This window comes from Callithrix jacchus, chromosome X, assembly GCF_049354715.1.
Source record: "Callithrix jacchus isolate 240 chromosome X, calJac240_pri, whole genome shotgun sequence".
Classification (NCBI taxonomy): Eukaryota; Metazoa; Chordata; class Mammalia; order Primates; family Cebidae; genus Callithrix; species Callithrix jacchus.
In genome coordinates, this window is record NC_133524.1 from 110,523,787 (window position 1) to 110,544,438 (window position 20,652).

The following is a 20,652-nucleotide window of genomic DNA, read 5'->3' on the forward strand; positions in this document are numbered from 1 at the left end:
TTTTCTACAACTGTCCCTTTTTCTTTGAGTCCTCAGCAGAATCACCCTTAAGAGTCTGTTCATCACAATGTAGACTTTTTCTAGCATGCACCTCAAGACTTTTCCAGCCTCTCCCCATTACCTGTTTCTAAAACTGCTTCCACATTTTTAGGCATCTGTTACAGTAGCACCTCCAATTCTTGGTATAAATTTGTTATCTTAGTATGTTCAGCCTGCTATAACAAAACACCACAGACTTGAATGGCTAATAAACATCATCAGAAATTTTGGCTGTGAGCATTGAAGGAGGCTATGGGTCGGGATACAAGGCTTGGGCTCCTGCCTGGTGAGGGGTGACAGAGCAAATGAAGAGATGAAGCAGAAGCATGTGGAGTGAGTCATTGCTGAAGAAAGGAAGACTCGCTGATGGGCAGGAGATTAGTCAAGCAATCATGATGTCAAGAGACACAGGTATTTTTACTTGCTTTATATGATGAAGATCACGGATCCAAACTTATTCAAAAAGCTAAAGAAGCACCATTCGTCCCCATTGAAATGGCAGGCTTTGCAGCAATTGCTGCATATAGATTATAAAATTGAAGAGCAGGGAAAATAATAAAATCCCCCATCATCTGATCCACATTCATGGGGTAGTCCAAGGCTTTGTGTAGGAGACATGACTGTTGGTTTGGGCTATTCCACATATTTGGAATTCTGGGCAAAACCTAAGGCTTTGAAGAAGAGATCCTATCTTGGTCTTTACATTAGTCTGTTCTCACACTGCTATGAAGAAATGCCTGAGACTGGGTAATTTATGAAGGAAAGACATTTAATTGACTCACAGTTCTGCATGACTGGGAAGACCTCAAGAAACATAATCATGGCAGAAGGGGAAGCAAACACATCTTTCTTCTTATGGTAGCAGGAAGGGGAAGAAGAAAGCTGAGCAAAGGGGAAAGGCCCTTATAAAACCATCAGATCTCATGAGAACATACTATAACGAGAATAGCATGGGGGAAACCAGACCCATAATTTAATTACCTCCCACCAGATTCCTCCCATGACACATGAGGATTATGGGCACAAAAGTTTAAGATGAGATTTTGGTGGGGACACAGCCAAACCATATAATTCTGCCCCTGGCTCCTCCCAAATCTCATGTCCCCACACTTCTTTTTAAAAATTCTTCTTTTTCTTTTGAGACAGAGTCTCGCCCTCTTGCCCAGGCTGGAATGCATGATCTCAGCTCACTGCAACTTCCACCTCCCATGTTCAACCAATTTTCATGCCTCAGCCTCCTGAGTAACTGGGATTACAGGCACACCACACCTGGTGTGTGCCACCACACCTGGCTAATTATTATTATTATTTTTGTGTGTATTTTAGTAGAGACAAGGTTTTACCATGTTGGCCACTCTGATCACAAACTCCTGACCTCAAGTCATCCAGCCACCTCTGCCTCCCAAATACTGAGATTACAGGCATGAGCCACCATACCCAGCAACATTCTCACATTTCAAAACCGATCATGCCCTTCTGATAGTCCTCCAAAGTCTTTACTCATTCCAGCATTAACTCAAAAATCCAAGTCCAACATCTCATCTGAGACAAGGCAAGTCTCTTCTGCCTATGAGCCTGTACAATCACAAGCAAGTTAGCTACTTCCTAGATACAATGAGGGTACAGGCATTGGGTAAATACACCCATTTCAAATGGGAGAAATTGGCCAAAACAAAGGGGCCACAGGCCCCATACAAGTTCAAAATTCAATAGGGCAGTCATTAAACCTTAGTGTCATAATAATCTCCTTTGACTCTATGTTTCACATCCAAGTCACACTGATACAAGAGGTGGGCTCCCATAGCCTTGGGCAGCTCCACCCCTGTGGCTTTACAGGGTACAGGCCTCATCCTGGCTGCTTTCACAGGCTGGCATCGAGTGTTTGTAACTTTTCCAGTTGCATGGTGCAAGCTGTCGGTGGATCTACCATTCTGGGGTCTGGAGAACAGTGGCCCTATTCTCACAGCTTCACCAGGCAGTGCCCCAGTGGAAACTCTGTGTGGGGGATCCATCTCCACATTTCCCTTCTGCACTGCCCTAGCAGAGGTTCTCCATGAGGACTTTTCATATATCCTCTGAAATCTAGGCAGAGGTTCTCAAACCTCAATTCTTGCCTTCTGTGCACCTGAACACCCAACACCACATTTAAGTCACCAAGGCTTCAGGCTTGTACCCTCTGAAGCAATGACATGAGCTGTACATTGGCCCCTTTTAGCCAGGGCTGGAGCTGAAGTAGCTGGGATACAAAGCACCATGTCCTGAGGCTGCATAACTCGTGGGGACCCTGAGCCTTGCCCACAAAACCATTTATCCTTCCTAGGCCTTCAGGCCTGTGATGGGAGGGCCTGGTGTGGAGGTCTCTGACATGCCCTGGAGACATTTTCCCCATTGCCTTGGTAATTAACATTCTGCTCCTAATTACTTAAGCAAATTTCTGCAGCCAGTTTGAATTTCTTGCCCCCAACTGGGTTTTCTTTTCTGTCACATCATCAGCCTGCAAATTTTACAAACTTTTATGCTCTGCTTCCTATTAAACATTTGCCACTTAGAAATTTTTTTCTTTCAGATACCCTAATTATCTCTCCCAAGTTCAAAGTTTCAAAGATCTCTAGGGCAGAGGCAAAATGCCACCAGTCTGTTTGCATAGCAAGAGTGATCTTTACGCCGGTTTCCAACAAGTTTTTCATCTCCATCTGAGACCACCTCGGCCTGGACTTCATTGTCCATATCACTATCAACATTTTAGTCAAAGCCATTTGAAAAGTCTCTAGGAAGTTCCAAACATTCCCACATTTATCTGTCTTCTTCTGAGCTCTCCAAACTGCCTGTTACCCAGTTCCAAGGTCACTCCTACATTTTTGGGTATGCTTATAGTAGCACTCCACTCTATGGTACCAATTTACTATATTAGTCCAACCTCATGCTGCTATAAGGACATACCTGAGACTGGGTAATTTATAAAGGGAAGAGGTTTAATTGACTCACAGTTCTGCAGGGTTAGGGAGGCTTCATGAAACTTACAATTATGGCAGAAGGGGAAGCAAACACGTTCTTCTCATGACAGGCAGGGTAAGAAAGAGAGCCAAGCAAAGGGGGAAGCCCATTATGAAACAATCAGGTGTCATGAGAATTTACTCACTATCATGAGAGTAGCATGAGAATCCACTCACATGATTAAATTTCCTCCCACCAGGCCCCTCCCATGACACATGGGGATTATGGGAACTATAATTCAAGATGAGAGTTGGTTGGGGACACAGCCAAACCATATTAGTCTTGTTGGAGAATCTTGCTTTAGTTAAACATCTCATTACTTTACATGTTAATGTTTAAAAGAAACTATGTGAGTGGGTTCAGATGATAATATGGTATTTTGAATATTGGCTTCCTTTCTTGAAGGCTTGATTTTTCTAGTGACCTAACTACTAGTGACCAATTCACCAACTCTGTAATTCAGGGAGGTCAAGTTGACACGGAAGAAACACGTCACGTAATCGCACTTGATGGTGTTAAAATATCTACCTTCTGAAACTGCTAAGATGAAATTAGTTCTAGAGAAGATTGCAGGCTGACCTTGAAGTATTTCCTGTTTGCTGCAAAATCTCACATATTTGGATGTTATTTAAGAGTCCTATTTATCCCAGTTAATGTAACTTTTTTCTGCCTGTCTTGTGGACTGGCTGTCTATTTTAGAACTCCCTCAAAAAGTGCATGGAATGTAATTTGTAAAGCCACCTACAACTGAAAGTATATGTGTGTGTTTTTAAAGCAAATTTAGAAAGTATACAGTAGAGCTGCATAGTAGTGGTATTGATGAAAGAATCACAGTTGTAAACATGAGAATAACTTAATTATGGATTTTAGTTTCATTCTTTTGTAATTGTAAAATTATACTTTTGCTGCTGTTGTATTAGAATAATTTTCAAATGTCATCTTGAAATAGAAATGCATATTTTAAGCACTCATGAAAAGGTAAATAAAGAACACTTTTTAAATGTCTGCATTGTTTATTTTATCCATAAGAACTGTAAATATTAAACTAAACAAATTACCTATAATGGAAATAATGATTTATGAGCAAGCTGGTTTTACCAGACAGTATACACAAACTTTGATATACTACAGAATGCTTTATTACACTTGTGAAATTCTCTTGCCTAACCTGAATTTACATTCCATGGGAATAACATGGTATGCATATAGTTATTAAAGTACATTACCATGCCAAAAATTAAAATAAATGAACACTAGAAATTTATTTCACACAGTTCTGGAAGCTGAAAATCCAAGATCAAGGTGCCAACATGGTTAGGTTGTGGGGAGGGCTGGTTTCCAGACATCAAACTTCTGGCTGTGCCCTCACATGGCAGAAAGAAGAAGGGAACTTCCTTGGGTTCTTTTATGAGGGCCTTAATCCTATACAGGAGGGCTAAGCGCTTTATAAGCTTATCAGCTCCTAAAGGCCACACCTCTTATTACCATCACCTTGGAGCAGTAGGATTTCAATGTATGAATATAGGGAAGACAATCAAACTATAGCAGGAATGTAAGGTTGTGTATTAGGCTGTTCTTGCATTGCCATAAAGAAATACCTGAGGCTGGATAATTATAAACAAAAGAGATTTAATTGGCTCATTTCTGCAGGCTTTACAGGAAGCACAGTGCAGACATCTGCTTCTGGTAAGGCCTCAGGGAGCTTTTACTAATGGCAGAAGATGAACTAGGAGGAGGCATGTTACACGGTGAGAGAGGGAGCAAGAGAAACAAGGAGGAAGGAAGAAGTCCCAGATTCTTTTTTTTTTTTTTTTTTTTGATACAGTCTCACTGTATCAGGCTTGAGTGCAGTGGCACAATCTCAGCTCACTGCAACCTCTGCCTCCCTGGTTCAGGTGATTGATTCTTCTGCTTTGGCCTCCCGGTAGCTGGAATTATAGGCATGTGCCACTACACCTACCTAATTTTGTATTTTTAGTAGAGACAGGGTTTTGCCATGTTGGCCAGGCTAGTCTCAAACTCCATACCTCAAGTGATCCACCCACCTTGGCTTCCCAAAGTGCTAGGATTACAAATGTGAGCCACCATGCCTGGTCTGGTCCCAGACTCTTTTAAACAAGCAGATCTCTTGTGAACTAACTGAGCAAGAACTCACTTATCACCAAGGGGATGCTGATAAGCCATTCATGAGGAATCGACCCCCAAGATCCAATCACCTCCCACCAGGCCGCACCTCCAATATTGGGACTCACATTTTAACATGAGATTTGGAGAGGACAGATATTCAAACCACATCAGGATAGCTCAACATTAGGAAAATTATTAATAATCTCTCATATTAAAAAAATTATAACAGGAGAAACATATAATTATACCAAAATATTGCGAAAAGACATTTGATAAAATTTAAAAGCCATGCCTAGAAAGAAGAAAGGGAGAGTGAGAGGGAGGAAGATTTTTAAAAAGAAAAAAAAGAAACACTTTAAGAAAGTATAGTACTTTCATATTTGTTGTTGACATACTAGAAACCCCTGTTGTTCTTTCATTCTGTGCCTGTAAGATCCGATCATTTTTTAACCAAGTGAGGACTATGAGTTCAAGCCTATTTAAGATCCCTAGATTTGTTTTGTGAACAATGGAATGTATATATAGGGACCCAAAGAGGGAACTAGGTTATGAGCATCCTTGTAACATGTTTCAATGTATGAATCTATCGTAATTTTTTTCTTTTATGCTTTTAAACATCAGGCATCCATGTTCCTATACACCTGCCTAAAGAAAATGTAACATTTTTCCATATTTACCTCAAATATTTTATTTCAAAGGAACAAAGAGTAACTGATAAATTTGAAGTTCACCCTCAATCCTATTCCATGTCCTCACCACTCTTCTGTAATTTGATGGTTATAATTTCCATGGCATTGTTTAAACTTTTACAATATATGTAAAAGTAGGAATAAAACATAAAATATAAATAATTCTTGTGCATTATATAAATTGTATCATGTTGCATGTAACAGTTTTCAACTTGCTTTATTAATGTAATGTTTTACATTTTACCTGATTTAGATGATTAGGAACCCATTTCAATCACTAAGGTTATTGAATTATATTTCATTGTATGAATATACCATATATTCTTTATTCACAGGTTGATAGACATTTTAAAATATTTTAAAATTTAAAAGCATGTTGCAAAGAACATTTCTATATACATATGTAGGAATCACTCTAGGATATAATCAAAGAGTGGAATTCATTTACTAATTTATTGGTCTCATATTTAATGAGCACCTATTATTTCCAAAGTTCTGTTCTAAGAATTGGTGATGCAGCAGTGGGCAAAAAGGTCCCTGTTTGGAGCCTTTATTTTAGTGGAGCAGACAGCCCTCTGTGTAGAAATCAATTTGGAGGTCTTTATTGTATAGATGTTATTTTATACTATGAGATTAGACTGTTAGGTGATCATGTAAGTGTAGATAGAAAAGATACCTGAGTACTGATTCCTGGGACTTACTTATGTTAAATTGAATAAATGAAAGGGACAAACAAAGAAGACTAGGAACAAGCATCTAGTGAAATAATAGATTTGAGAAAATAGTATTCTGCAACTCGATCAGAGAATACGTTTTGTGGACAAACTGGTCAAAGTCAAGTACAGCAAGAAATGATCTTTGGCATAGTGGAGGTCAGTGATCACTTTTACAAGAGCTGTCTCAGTGGGGTTTAGGGCTTAAAGCTTTATTTGGGGGACTTCAAGACAGAAATAGAGGAGAAAAACTAGTAAGAGATATTACAGAGAATTGTTCCAAGGAATTTTGACAGAAACAGGAGCAGATAAAATGGCTCGTCTTTTAGTAGATAGAGAAATATGTGGGATGAAGGACATGTACAATTACCAGCATGTTTTGTTTACTGATGGTAAAGATCAAGTTAAGAAAAAGAAATTATGACTCATAGAAAGGGGAACAAATTGCTGTATTAATGTCTCCAAGTAGGTGCTAAGGGATGAGATCCAGTGCATGAGTAATGGGACTGGTTTAATAATACTCCCCACTAAGTTGTATAATGTACACTCTGCACTATTGTTCAGAATGGTCCCACACTGATTGAATCACAAGCAGTTCACACATGGTAATGGAAGGGAAGGCTGAGTATGTGTGTACTGACTGTAGATGTACTACTGACTGGAAGTTTGTGGAAATTCTCTCATGATTGCTTTAGTTTCTTCAGTTAAAGAGAAGCAACTATCATAAGTTAAGAGCAAAGATGAAACAGAAGGTATTGGGAATTTGAGGAGTAAGAAGAAGGTATGATACAGTTTTAAAAAATAAATGGACTAGTATAATACAATAGAACTTCAAGGAACATTGAGGGCTTACCTGAAATTAATATTTGTGAACTTAAATAATGAACCCAGGCATCATGTTAGTGGACTTTTTCTCCATCCATATTCAGGTGTGTATGAAAGTTGAGAAAAGATAGTTAAATTTAAATACAATTAATGATTTGGCAGGCAAAAATGAGAAAGAAAAAGGCAAGAGAAATAAGGGTATATACAAAGGCTGGAGTATCATGATTGTCTGTGGAATTTAAATGGCATAAAGAGGCAAGTGAATATAGAAGATGTTTGGGAGACAGCCGAGAAGATAATAGAAACAATAGATGTAGTTAAATAATTGTGGAATTAATTTTTTTCTGGCATTATTTATTATTGGAATCAAGGTTCTAGAAGAAAATAGCTAGAAAGATAGCACATGTAGTTGAAGAGTAATGGAGTGCTTAAAATTAAGAAGATGGAGCTGTTTATGCTAATGGAAATGTCTAGGGTACAATTTGTGGAGTGTGTGATTGAGGTAGTTTGGAGGACAAGCCTATTGGAAGAGAGGATATAAAGCAACTGAGATAAATATTTCTACAAAAATGTCTCCATACTGGCTTCACATCAGAATCACCTAGATAAATTAAAATAAAAAAATGCCCAAGTCTGGTGCATATATATTCTAAATTAATTGATCTATAGTGACGCTTTTAAAAAGACTTCCCAGCTGATTAAAATGTGAGAACAGAATTGAGAGTAACTGGTATTATATAAATTTTGAAGTTAGCCATGAATGGTGACAGGACCCGTATTGGAGATTGTGATAAAAAGCCTGTGATATTTTATTCCCATGATTTCAACAATCACAACCCAGAGTAGATCTTTTGTCCACATCTTTGCTTTGAGCTTCACTTGTGCATATCCAACTACTATCATACATTTCTCCCTGGATATGACACTTGCACCTTATCTCAGAAATCCAAAATTAAATGTATCCCTATCCCTCTTTCACCTGTGCTAACTCTTTGTATTCCTTTTTTGGTTAATGGCAGCAAATATTAAATTAAGGAATCAGGGAGGCATCCTAAATTTCTAGATTGTTTCTTAATTCATCTTTGCACTGACAATCTTAATACATATTCAATAGGCCAAAGATTCATATGCTACTATTAGTATATAGCTCTGAAGTCTACTCCCAATGTTTTCTTTTCATAACTTCTCTGTTACTCCAGTCACTCATAATCACAATTTGAATAGGCTTGAAAGTAGTCCCTAAATCTGTATATTAATTTTTACAATCTATACTCCATACTGCTGTCAGTGATCTTTTTAAAACAAAAGTCTAATCATTTTATTCACCTTAACATCTATTATTTCCAAATTGCTGATCCATACTATTCACTCTATTTCAGGAAAAAGCTTTACATTTTGAAAAATATTAATTTTACCTCATCCTTTGAAATTTCATTTTATATGCTTTACAATGTATATCTTATATTCATTAAGTAATACATAAAGAAGTGACATTTCGAATGTCCATGTTCAGTTAATTTTTTTTAGCTGATTAGGTTGCACCACCAAAAATTAGGAGACCACTGCCTCCTAAGAAGTCCAAATTTTTGTATGTGAGGTCCCTCTATATTCTGTCTTCTCCTCTTTTTCAAATTTTGAGAAACATTGCTTGCTTTTCAACAATCCTCTACAAAGAACGTAAACAAGACTTTTTCTTTCTATCTTCGCTACTTCAGTATATACCACTATTTATTGCACTTATCTAAGATTATTATACATTCTTATTCATACCAGATTTTTCCATTAGTTATGTTGTATGAATTTAGGGGCTCCGATCTTCTCTTCCTATCCAAATTTTCTAACACGGCACCTGACACATAGTAGGCATTCTACAGATTTGATTTTGTTAGACAAATACCCTTTTCCTGCCTACTCTGTTCTCTGGCTAAAGTTGTATAATCTCAGTTCTCTGTGGCCTTGTATGTTTAGAATAACATTCCTGTGCTCAGTTGACAATAGGCTTTTCTTAAAATTTATTATCAGTTCTTCTGGGGAGCTTTTCCTTAATCATTACAGGAGCACAGATGAAGATTAGAGAAGGTGAGTCACTACTTCGTGTCTTATTACACAATGATCTGCAAACATTTCTTATTTTCTTGTCACATATTCTATTCAATACCCATTCTCTTTTTAAATCATAGGTTTATAAAGCAAATATGCAGATTATTTTATATGCATTAAATAAAAGGATTTTGTAGGTGTTTATAATAGGTTTTAAAATCTCATTAAACCAGGATTAGCTATCTGAGAGCTGAATGAAAAAAGTGAATTATTTTGACTTATAACTTGGATTTCAGGTTGAAATGCTTTTCCTTACATTGATACAAGTTATTAATATTTTTATTTGTATCTATTTTAATTTCTTCAAAATTACAAATTCATTAATAAAAGTGTATATTTGCTAAAATTTAGACAGTACAGAGTAAAATTTGGAAGTCTTCTTTTAATACTGTTCCCTATTTCCCTCACTAAAGGTAATTATACTATACTATTGAAGCCTTAGTCTATGTCCTCTTTGTTCACTTGGTAGTTCATGAATACATTGTTTCAGTAGTTATCTATTGAATACCTAATTAGTGCCACATAGTATGTTGGGACACAAGGATAAATAAAAACAATATGATTTCATGGAACTGACAGTGGAGAAGAAAGGACAAACAATGAATGAGTACACAGGTAGTCAATAACTTCTGGATGCAGTAATACTCTGAAGAAAGCAAATAAGAGAATGAGCTTGGTGGAGATTGGTGGAGGCCCCTTTAGACATGGTGTGTTAGTCTGGTGCCTCTGAGAAACAGTCACCAAGATAGGATTAAAAGTGCAAGAGGGGGTCAGAGGAAGCTGAGAGACCCTTGATGATGATGTAACTTCTGTGAGGAAAAGAAGAAAGGAAATAAAATTATAGAACTAAAATTCTTTAAACATTCTTTAGATATTTCAGTTAATGAGGAATCATCAAGCTAAAGTTCCTTATCAAAGGAGTTCTGTATCACCTAGGAAATAACTTAGCATCCCTGTTAGACCCAGACATTAGCTGGGAGCAGCCCATGTGAAGTGAGGCCTCGGTTTCAAAGCAGTGATAATTTCAGAGTAGTAGTCTACCTGGTCAATTCTATACTTTGCAGTTGGGGATCTGCAAGAAACGAATTCTCTTTTGCTGTTCAAAAGAGACTCTCTGAAGAGGCGAAACTTGAGTTGAAACTTCAATGATGAGAATAAGCCAGTGGTTTCAAGAGTTAGTGAAAGTGTGCCCTAGTCAAAGAGACAAGCAGAGACAAAGGACTTGAATTGGGAAAGATGTAATTTGACCCAGGATTAGAATGGGAGCTCCTAGACTGCAGGAAATTGCAGTGTGAGAAGAAGTTTCAGCAAGAGGCAAAAGCCAGATCATGTAGGGTTTTTAAGGCCATGATAAAGAGGGTTCATTTTTTTTCTTCTTTTTTTTCACAAAGCAGAGATAATCTATAGGAAAATTTTAAGCAGAGGTGACTGGTGTAATTTACATTGTGCAAACATTTCTTAAGCTCCTGTGCACACAGTGTATTGAAAGCGCAAGAAAGAAGACAAGGAGAAGAATTAGGAGGCTATGCAGTATTACAGGGGAGAGAAGATGATATGTTGGACTAGGGTGAAAACAGTGTCCTGCAGAGAGACTAACGGTATTTCCTTTCATAAATATATTTAGTAGATTATATATATTGTCTGACTTGCTTTTTAAAAATAAACAATATATATACTTTAGAGACTCTTGCATGTCAGTTATATAGCTCTATTGCTTTCTTTTATAATCTACACATAGTATTCCAAGCCATATTTAATTTATCTATTTTCCTATTGCTGAACATTTAGGTAAATACATTTTATCTTCCCTTTGTTGAGTAATGCTATAATGAATAGTCTTATAAGTGTCAAATTGTGAATATGTACCAATGGAGTTGCTGTACATACTTTAAAATTTAATAGGCATTGACAATTATTCTCCTAAAAAAGTGTATTAATTTATACTGCCATCAGGAGTATATGAAATGTATCCTTACTTCACATTTTACTGACACAAGACAGTGTCAGTAAAATGCCACTATCAATCTTTATTTTTTTTTCAAGTAAGAGGGAAAATGATTGTTTTTAGATGGATAGTATTGAGGAAAAGAGAAAACAATTTTGTTGCATTTAAGGTACATGATAGCACCTGCTGGTCCTTTCTATTGTTTTAACCACATTAGAAAAACCAAATATTAGTGTATTAGTTTCCTGGGATGTCATAAGAAATTTCCACAAACTTAGTAGCTCAAAGCAACAGAAATTTATTTTCTCACAGTTCTGGAGGCCAGAACTCTGAAACCATGATGTTGGCAGGGCCACGTTCCATCTGTTTCTAGGAAAGAACAATTTGCATGCCTCCTCTAGCATCTGGTGACTGTCAGCATTCCGTGGTATTGTGGGGCTTGTGGCCGCATCATTCCAGTCTCTGGTTCCTTGTTCACATTGCCTTTTCCTCTGTGTGTCACAGTTCCCTCTGCCTCTCTCATAAAAATTCATGTGATGGCATTTAGGGCCTACCTGGGTAATCCAGGATACACTCTTTTTCTCAACATCCTGAGCTTAATCACATATTTTGCCATATAAGGTAATAGTTGTTCTTCTGCTATATAGTGTCATAGTCACAGGTTCTGGGGATTAGGACATGGATATATCTTTTGAGTGAGTGCACTATTCAGCCCAGTGCAAAGAAAAAAATGGACTCACGCTTCCTCCCCCATGGACATCAATGAAAGACAGTGGTAGAGGGAGAAGAATTCAAGATTCAACAGATCCCCTAATTGCTAACAAAGTTTGAGAAACTTGTATGTCTGCATTTCTACTTCCTTTCATGCCGATTACCTCTTCATAGCTTCTGCCCTTCATTCTCCTGAGATGTTAGTTTGTTTTAAAATTTCTTACTAAGTTGTATAAAATGTTTATACATTATAGTATTTGAAAAATATGATAAAAAAAGTTTTTTCCAATTTATAATGCATCTCTTGGGGATAGGTGAGTGGGTTGGGGCTCTTTGCCATGGGAGATTTTAATGACTGTAAGTTCAAGTTTACTTACCTTTTTATTTTTTATTTCACAGAGTTTATTTTAGTTAAAAATAAATGGAATCATGTACAAATTATTTTGAACCTCTTTTTGATTTGGTATGAGTATTTCCCCAGCATATGCATAAGTTTTACCATTTATAGCTTTTGAGTGTTTTGTTTTGTTTTATAATAAGCTGGGTAAACAATGATTCTGACTCACTATGTGTCCAGCACCGTGATACATGCTTCATAAGTATTCAGTTACTGAACATTTTAGAGAAATACAGGTATCTTAATTTTACTGCTGAGTAAGCTAAACTTTAGGTCAGTTTAGTAGCTCTCCCAAAATCAGATAGTAAGTAGTAGAACCCAACCATGGGTCCAGTCTTTAAAGAGTATTCTATTCCACTGAATATTTTCCTTTTATATACTCCACTCCTTAAAATATAGGTCTTCAAATAACCGAAAGCCATCTTTTTCATTTTAGGAAAGTAAATGAATTTTCTGAAATCAAAGAATTCAAAACATTTGCTCTAGTAAAGGGAAAATGTATGTTAGTTTTTTGTTCAAATATAATGTAGACAATATGTGTAGAGATGGAAGTGGGATTTGTGGGTGAGGCTCAAGGGAGGCACAAAATAGCACATTAGTAAGCACATAAGCAGGACATAAGAGTCACTGTATTAACTGCATCTTGCTGATTGAGGTAGATTATAGCCACGTGAATGCCCTATTAGCCATGCTGTCATCCAGATAAAATTAAACAGCAAAAATAATTTTCTCCATGCAAAGATTAAAATGCAAATCTTCTGCACTAATGTTTAGACATAAACATTTAAGCACAGACATTGAAATAAAGAAAATTTTCTTTCAGATAGTATGTTTGAATTAAAATGACTTTTCAGGTCTGATCCTTAAAGTATATTGTGATGCCTCAAGCAATAAGAGGTAAACAAAAAATGTATAACTCATGATAAAAGATAATGTTCATTTTAGTATCTGATTTTAGTTAGCTTTTAGTTAGGAGGGGGATTTGTTGGTTTCTGTTTTTGCTTTTTAGTGGGGGGAATTACATAATGAAAATGGATGTTATGACGGATATTTTAGTAGCAGCAACCACAGCCATCCGGTATAATATAGACAACACAGTATGCAGACCATCTGGGCTTATTGTCATTATCCTACAAACTAGCTAGGCATGAGTGATCCTCTGAAGCCTAATTCCAATGCAGCCTGGTTTGCCTGTTTCAGAAGAATTCCATTTGTCAATATTTTGGAGCAGGTGGAAAGCCATTCTGGAGTATCCTGCTGAGGTTTATGCAAATAGCTGGCTTAACTGGACTGTGGGCTCAGATTTCCTACAGTCAGAGCACTGAGATTCAGGTATGATTTGGCTTATATTTCCTTCTCAACTTAATTTATTTTTTTTTTCTACAGTTTCCTTTAGCTCTTTTGACCAAATCATACCGTTATTACTTTGTACAGTGTTTCTCAAATGAAAGAAATAAGAGTATGATCACAGTTAATAGTAGATAAGTTGAAATAATTCATAAACCATTGTCTGAGGACTCATCGTTGTGTGAAGTAACTTTTGATCCAAAAGGCATTTGGATGATTCCGAATAGAGATGACTACTCTGCGCTCCTTTGCCTACCTTATAGTGCTTGTGAAGAATCAGATGACGTACTATGTGAGAAGGCATTGACATAAACAACGCACTCTACCAATATAAGATATTAAGTTAGAGTGAAAGAGAAAGTGAATGAGATTAATACAGTAAGGAGTTTTAGAAAGGGCATGATGAAACAGCCCCCATCTTGAGTTTCCCATTCCTGACTCAACAGGTAATTTGTGTGGATAATAACATACTTGCTACAAGGAGTAAGGGCAGAATATGAGGACAGAGGAATAGCATAGGCTAGAGTTCATAAAGTCTTTCTGGCCACTGTGCAGAACAGCAGACACTGTTGTTTGCCTACCCAAAATCCACCCCTACTTTCTTTCTGTATTGCCGACAGAGTTCTGGTTTTTGTGCTCAGATAAGATGGCCTACATGCCTCTCTCTATGGTCCCAGAGATTGAAGTTTGATCTACGATGATCATGGTCATTATGTGGTTGGTCATTCATCGAATGGGTACCTGATCCAACACTGTGCAATGAGATGATGTCACTAGGTGATGTCTCCAAAGGAGTGTCTCAGATGATTTTCATCCCTAATAAAAAATACTCTCATGAGGAGAAACTCTGCTTTTGAACAATATTGTGCATGCCTCACTCATCCTATAAATTTGGAAACAACAAAATTTCAGACTATTTCAAAAACCAAAGGAGAAGGGAATACTTTCAAACTCATTCTACAAGGCCAGTATTACCCTGATACCAAAACCAGACAATGACACATCAAAAATAACAACAACAAAACTACAAGCCAATATCTCTGATGAATATTGATGGAAAAATCTTCAGCAAAATACTAGCAAATGGGATTCAACAATACATTAAAAAGATGATCCATTATGACCAAACGGGATTTATCCCAGTGATGCAATGATAATTCAATGTATGCAAATCAACCAATGCGATACATCATATCAACAGAATGGAGGACAAAAACCATATGATTATTTACATTGATACTTAAAAAGCCTTTGATTAAATTCAACATCCATTCATGGCAAAAACCCTCAAAAAACTGGACGTAGAAGGAACATACCTCAATATAATAAAAGATACATACAACAGACCCATAGCAAGTATCATATTGAATGGGGAAAAACTGAAAGCCTTTCATCTAAGATCTGAAAAACAACAAAGATATCCACTTCCACCACTCTTACTCAGCATAGTACTGGAAGTCCATGCTAGAGCAATCAGACAAGAGAAAAATATCAAAGTCATCTAATCAGAAAGGAAGAAGTCAAATTACCTTGTTTGTAGATGGTATGATCTTGTATTTGGAAAGCCATAAGGACACCACCAAAAAACTATCAGCACCTATAAACAAATTCAGTAAAGTTGAAAGATACAAAATCAACATATAAATCCAGTACATTTCTATATGCCAATAGTGAACAATCTGAAAAAGAAATTTAAAATTAATCCCATTTACAATAATGCCACATAAAATTAAATGCCTAAGAATTAATTTAACCAATATAGCAAAATATCTCTCTAATGAAAATTATAAAACACTGATGAAAGAAATTAAAGAGAACATAAAAAAAGAAATATATTCCATGTCTATGAATTAGAAGAATAAATATTTTAAAAATGTTTATACTACTCAAAGCAATCTGCAGATTCAATGCAATTGAACACATGGTGATAGAGAGTAGAAGTATGGTTACCAGAGATTGGGAAGGGTAGTGGGCAGGTGGGGGAAGGAGGTGGGAGTGATTAATGGGTTGAAAAACAGTAGTTAGAAAGAATGAATAATACCTAGTATTTGATAACACAACAAGGTGACTATAGTCAATAACTTAATAGTACATTTAAAAATAACTAAAAGAATATAATTGGATTGTCTGTAATGCAAGGGATAAATGCTTAAGATATCAAATACCCCATTTACCTTGATATGATTATTATGCATTGCATGCCTGTATCAAAATATCTCATATACCTCATAAATATATACACCTACTATGTACCCACAAAAATTAAAAATTTTTAAAAATTGGCAAAGAAGCTAACATAGACCTTGAAGTTGTTAAGCTACTGAATTTACTAACCCTGAAAACATTCTGTATCTGTTCATCTTGTTTTATGATGTAATAAGATTTATTTTTTGTTTAATCATTCTGTTATACAAATCCTCTAAAAATCTAATATTTTGCCCTAGGAAGGAGAAAGATCTATGAGTGATGAGCATATTATTTCTCTTAAGAAAAGGAATATTTGTGTATTGTAGAAATAAACTGAGAAAGAATACAGAATTAATAAAGTACTGTTAGAACTAATGAGAGTATAGAAAAAAAGATTTCCGATTTTAAGAGCAACCTACAAAATCAATAGTATTTTTATAATAGAAATAAGCAACTGGGATATATAGCTAAATTAAAATGAATTTGTGATAGCAACAAAAATAGTTAAGTATCTAGGAATTAAAAAAGAATGTAAATGACCTCTCTGATGAAAACTTCAGAATGATAATAAAGGACACATAAGCAAATGATTTAAATTAATAAAAGAGCCACATGCTTTTTATTAATTTAAATTAGTAAAAGAGCCACATTAGCTCTCACTTATAAGTGAGAAGCTAAATGATGAGAAAACGTAGACACGTAGAGGAGAAGGACACACGCTGGGGCCTTTTGGATGGTGGAGGGTGGGAGGAAGAGGATCAGGAAAAACAACTAATGGCTGCTAGGCTTAATACCTGGTTGATAAAATGATCCAGACAACAAACCTCTGTGACACAAGTTTACTTGTGTAGCAAACCTGTGCTTGTGCCCCTGAACTTAATAAAAGTTAAAAATAAATTAAATAAATAAAAGAGGTATCCCATGTTCTTCAATGGGATTATTTGATATTATAATAATCACAATATCTATAAATTGATCTATAAATTTAAAGAAATTCACTTTAAATTTTTACTTGGATTTTTTTGAGCAACTTGATAAACTTAAGACAAAATTTATATGGAGGAATAAAGACCTTTATCTGGATCTTAAAAATTAATGAAGGAAAATATGCCTTACCTGATATAAATACATATTTTAAAACATCAGTAATTAAAAAAAAAATTCTGTGGTATTCACCAAAGGGCAAAAACTACCAATGGAGAAGAGTTGAACACTCAGGGGCAGACTGGTGTGATGTGATGTGGGGGGTGTGTGTGTGTGTGTGTGTGTGTGTAAACTTATAAGATAATGGAAACACTATAAAACCAATGAAGAAAGGATGAATTATTTTTAATACATGATACTGGGGAAACTGGCTAACTGAATTGAAATAAGTTCAACTAGATTTCTGCTTAACACTTAATATAAAGTTGTACCTATTGAGGATGATAATATCTAAGTTAACTATGTATTTACTAGAAAAACATCTTTAAAAATATCCTTGTTACCTAGGAGCAGGAAAGGTAGTCTAAAATACAATCTCAAAATCATAAATTATAAGGCAGCAAATTGATAAAATCAACTCAAAATTAATTATTTCTGGACACCACATACAAAGTTAAAAGACTGTTGAAAATATTCTCATAAAAGACATAATTTAACCAGTGGCTGCCTATGGGGATAATAGGAATTTGGGGGAAGATAAAAGAGAATAAACAAATGAACAAATAACATGATAAGGCATTCCAATGAACTAATGATAAATGTGCACAATAAACTGAGAAGAATTAATTCACCTACTGTATTTTTGTTAGGAGAAAGAGAAAGAAACACACAGCAGCAAGCTTTATCTTGAAAGTAATCTTCCCCAATATCTATTATAGGAGCGCTTGTAATAAGAAAGCCTATATGGACCAATTCGCATTATATTTTCAAAGAAAAATATTTTTAATATCAAAATAATGTTTCCTCTAAAATTATACTCACATTAATTTGTCTTCATGTTATTTAGTTTAATTTGAAATGTTAGTTATTATTGATTATAGTTGTTACTTCCTAATGATTTTCAGAAAGAGACGTGGTACCAAAAAGATTGAGACACACAGGACCAGGTTCATAGCTCGTAGTGTTAACACTGCTACTGTGACCTTTGGTATGTAGAGTCCTCTTTCTAGGTCCATTTCATCACAATCTAAAACAGAGTTCATATTAAAGCAGTGGTGTCCTAACCTAACCTCCTCCCTCCTCCTTGGCCAAAATGAGTCATAATCACCAGGGATGGGCATAGGCATCTAGATTTTTAAAAGACCCCTCAGCTAATACTGATGTGTAGTGAAGCATAGAAACCATTAGATAAGATTATCTCAAACCCTCCAGGTTAGATAACATTCAATTCATCATGATGCTTTGAAATATGTTGTTCTGCCTTTCATGTTGTAGATGTGTTATACAGCCATTCATGGATGATGGGAGAAATCTGGGAAAATCTTCGAATAGAGCTAAAGCTGATTGTACAGTCTAGTCATGCTATTTAAAGATTTATTTGACCAACAGTATACTTAAAGATCAGCAAAATGCCTAAGGCACTCTCAGTCACTTGAAATTGAAATTGCTGCTGCTTTTCCCCCTTCTTTTACTTGGCCTGAGTGTGTGTATGGTGGAAGACAAATTCCCTGTCAACCTTCATAAATTTTATCATTTCCATTAAATGTGAGAATATGTTGTACAGGATATCTAATGGTATAGCTTTGTGTATGTCTTCCATTAAATGAATTATAATGATGTACATAATATAGAATATCACTTTAATCATTTCACACATTTTTTTGAACCACATTAAGCAGTCCCTTCAGGAGACACAAAGAAATACAGAAATCACATTTCTGAAGGGCAAAGTAGATCATAAGATTGACTGTGATAACTCAGTGCAAAAGAAACAAGGAAAGTGGAAGTAAAGAAACACTGTTCTTTTTTTATAGTTAGAAAATAGTTCCAAAGAATTATCAGACAGTGTTTGGTTTTTATTCAAGTTTCACAGGTAACATAATGTAGCTTGGATGGTGGTATTTACCAGCAATAACAGAGGACTCCATTTTGGCTCTGATAGTGAGTTTTCTATGTAGCATGAAGTAAATCACATTGTCACTTCTTATCCTGATTCTTTCCCCAAAGCAAAATGCTAACAGCAGTGTGTAACGAGCTTTTTATATTGATTTGGTATAAGGGGATATTAGCACAGAGACTGATAAAGACTTTAGAATAATGAAAGTTAACTTTGCTTCTGCAATGGCAACAGTTTACAAAAAGGTCACAGGTATTTTATAGCACACATGATAAATTTGTCAATTGTTTTTTATTTGTCAGATAAGGTATTTGCAAACTGAAAACAGTCAGAGAAACTGGGACATATTATTTCTAAAGGAACAGCCTTCTTTGGGATGCTTTGCCCAGATGCTATCATTTTCTAATTTAGAAAACCATCGAGATAGAATTGCTAGAGAGAAATTATTTATACAAGGGGAAATTGTTATTTACAATACTTTGTAATCTGTTGAGAAGGATGAATTTTAAGGAAGTTTCTTAGTTTGCTATACAGAGTGATTACTATACAAATTCAAGATAAGAGAAGCAGAGCAACAGTTAAACAATATTCATAACAAAAAGAAAACAAAATTTGGGGATAAAAGAAATACCAAGGGAGGATTTTTATTAACAAAGCAGACTGTTAAAATATGACTTTTTCTGTGGGTTCAGAGTTTCAGCAAAGACTTAAAAGTTAAAAGAACAACAAAATAAAGGTCAAGCAGCCTAACATGCCAAAGTAAGATGGTACATCAAAAAATGCTAAGATATTGTGGAATGGTCATAAGGTATTTTTAAATGGACCAGCCAATAGAAAGCACCCATTGCCACATCACATAAGGGAAGGCAAAAACATTCAGTTTTGAAAAAAAGACTAAAGGAATGAAAATTTGGCCTGATAAGCTTATGGTTAAAGAGTAGTGGGAGACAAGGGAAAAGTGTTTAGAGTGAGCTTCACTTAAATAAATAAAAGCAAAAGTAAATAAGTACCATGGAACAGTTGCGTATCATCTGGAAGCAAACAAAACTGACTTGTCTTGAAAGTTATTCTGCTCAAGAACCCTGACAGCACTATTGGTGACCCCAAACAATAGATAAATACTGAGCCAGAATCTAGGGATTGAATTAAAAGTAGTAATAAAGAGTCAGGGAGGAAAAGTATTGCCCATAACTCAGAACTGTCATAAGAGCTCCTCAGTGGAGGAATCTTCCACTAACCAACAAATGTGTCCCAACAAGAGAAAGAATTAGCACTTGAAAGCTAGGTACAGGGAGCCACAGTACCAGACATAGATTAAAAGTGCTAGACAAAGATTAAAATGTCACAGATCATGTTCTGTTCCCAGTGATGGCAGTGTTGCCTTGTATAAGATCATCCTTACTATCAATAACAAATGTAAGCTCTGGAATATAAATATTGAAAGAATATATGCATACCAGGTGAGAGCTACTTTATAAATTAGCATTAACAGGTTTTTGTGGATTCTTTAGAATTTTCTATATATAAGATCATGTCAT

General features: G+C 35.7%; 1 pseudogene; it reads left to right on the forward strand.

The window, feature by feature from the left end:
* Window positions 1-434: 434 nt before the first annotated feature.
* Window positions 435-18,587, forward strand: LOC108589769 (HIG1 domain family member 1A, mitochondrial pseudogene; annotated as a pseudogene).
* Window positions 18,588-20,652: the final 2,065 nt, after the last annotated feature.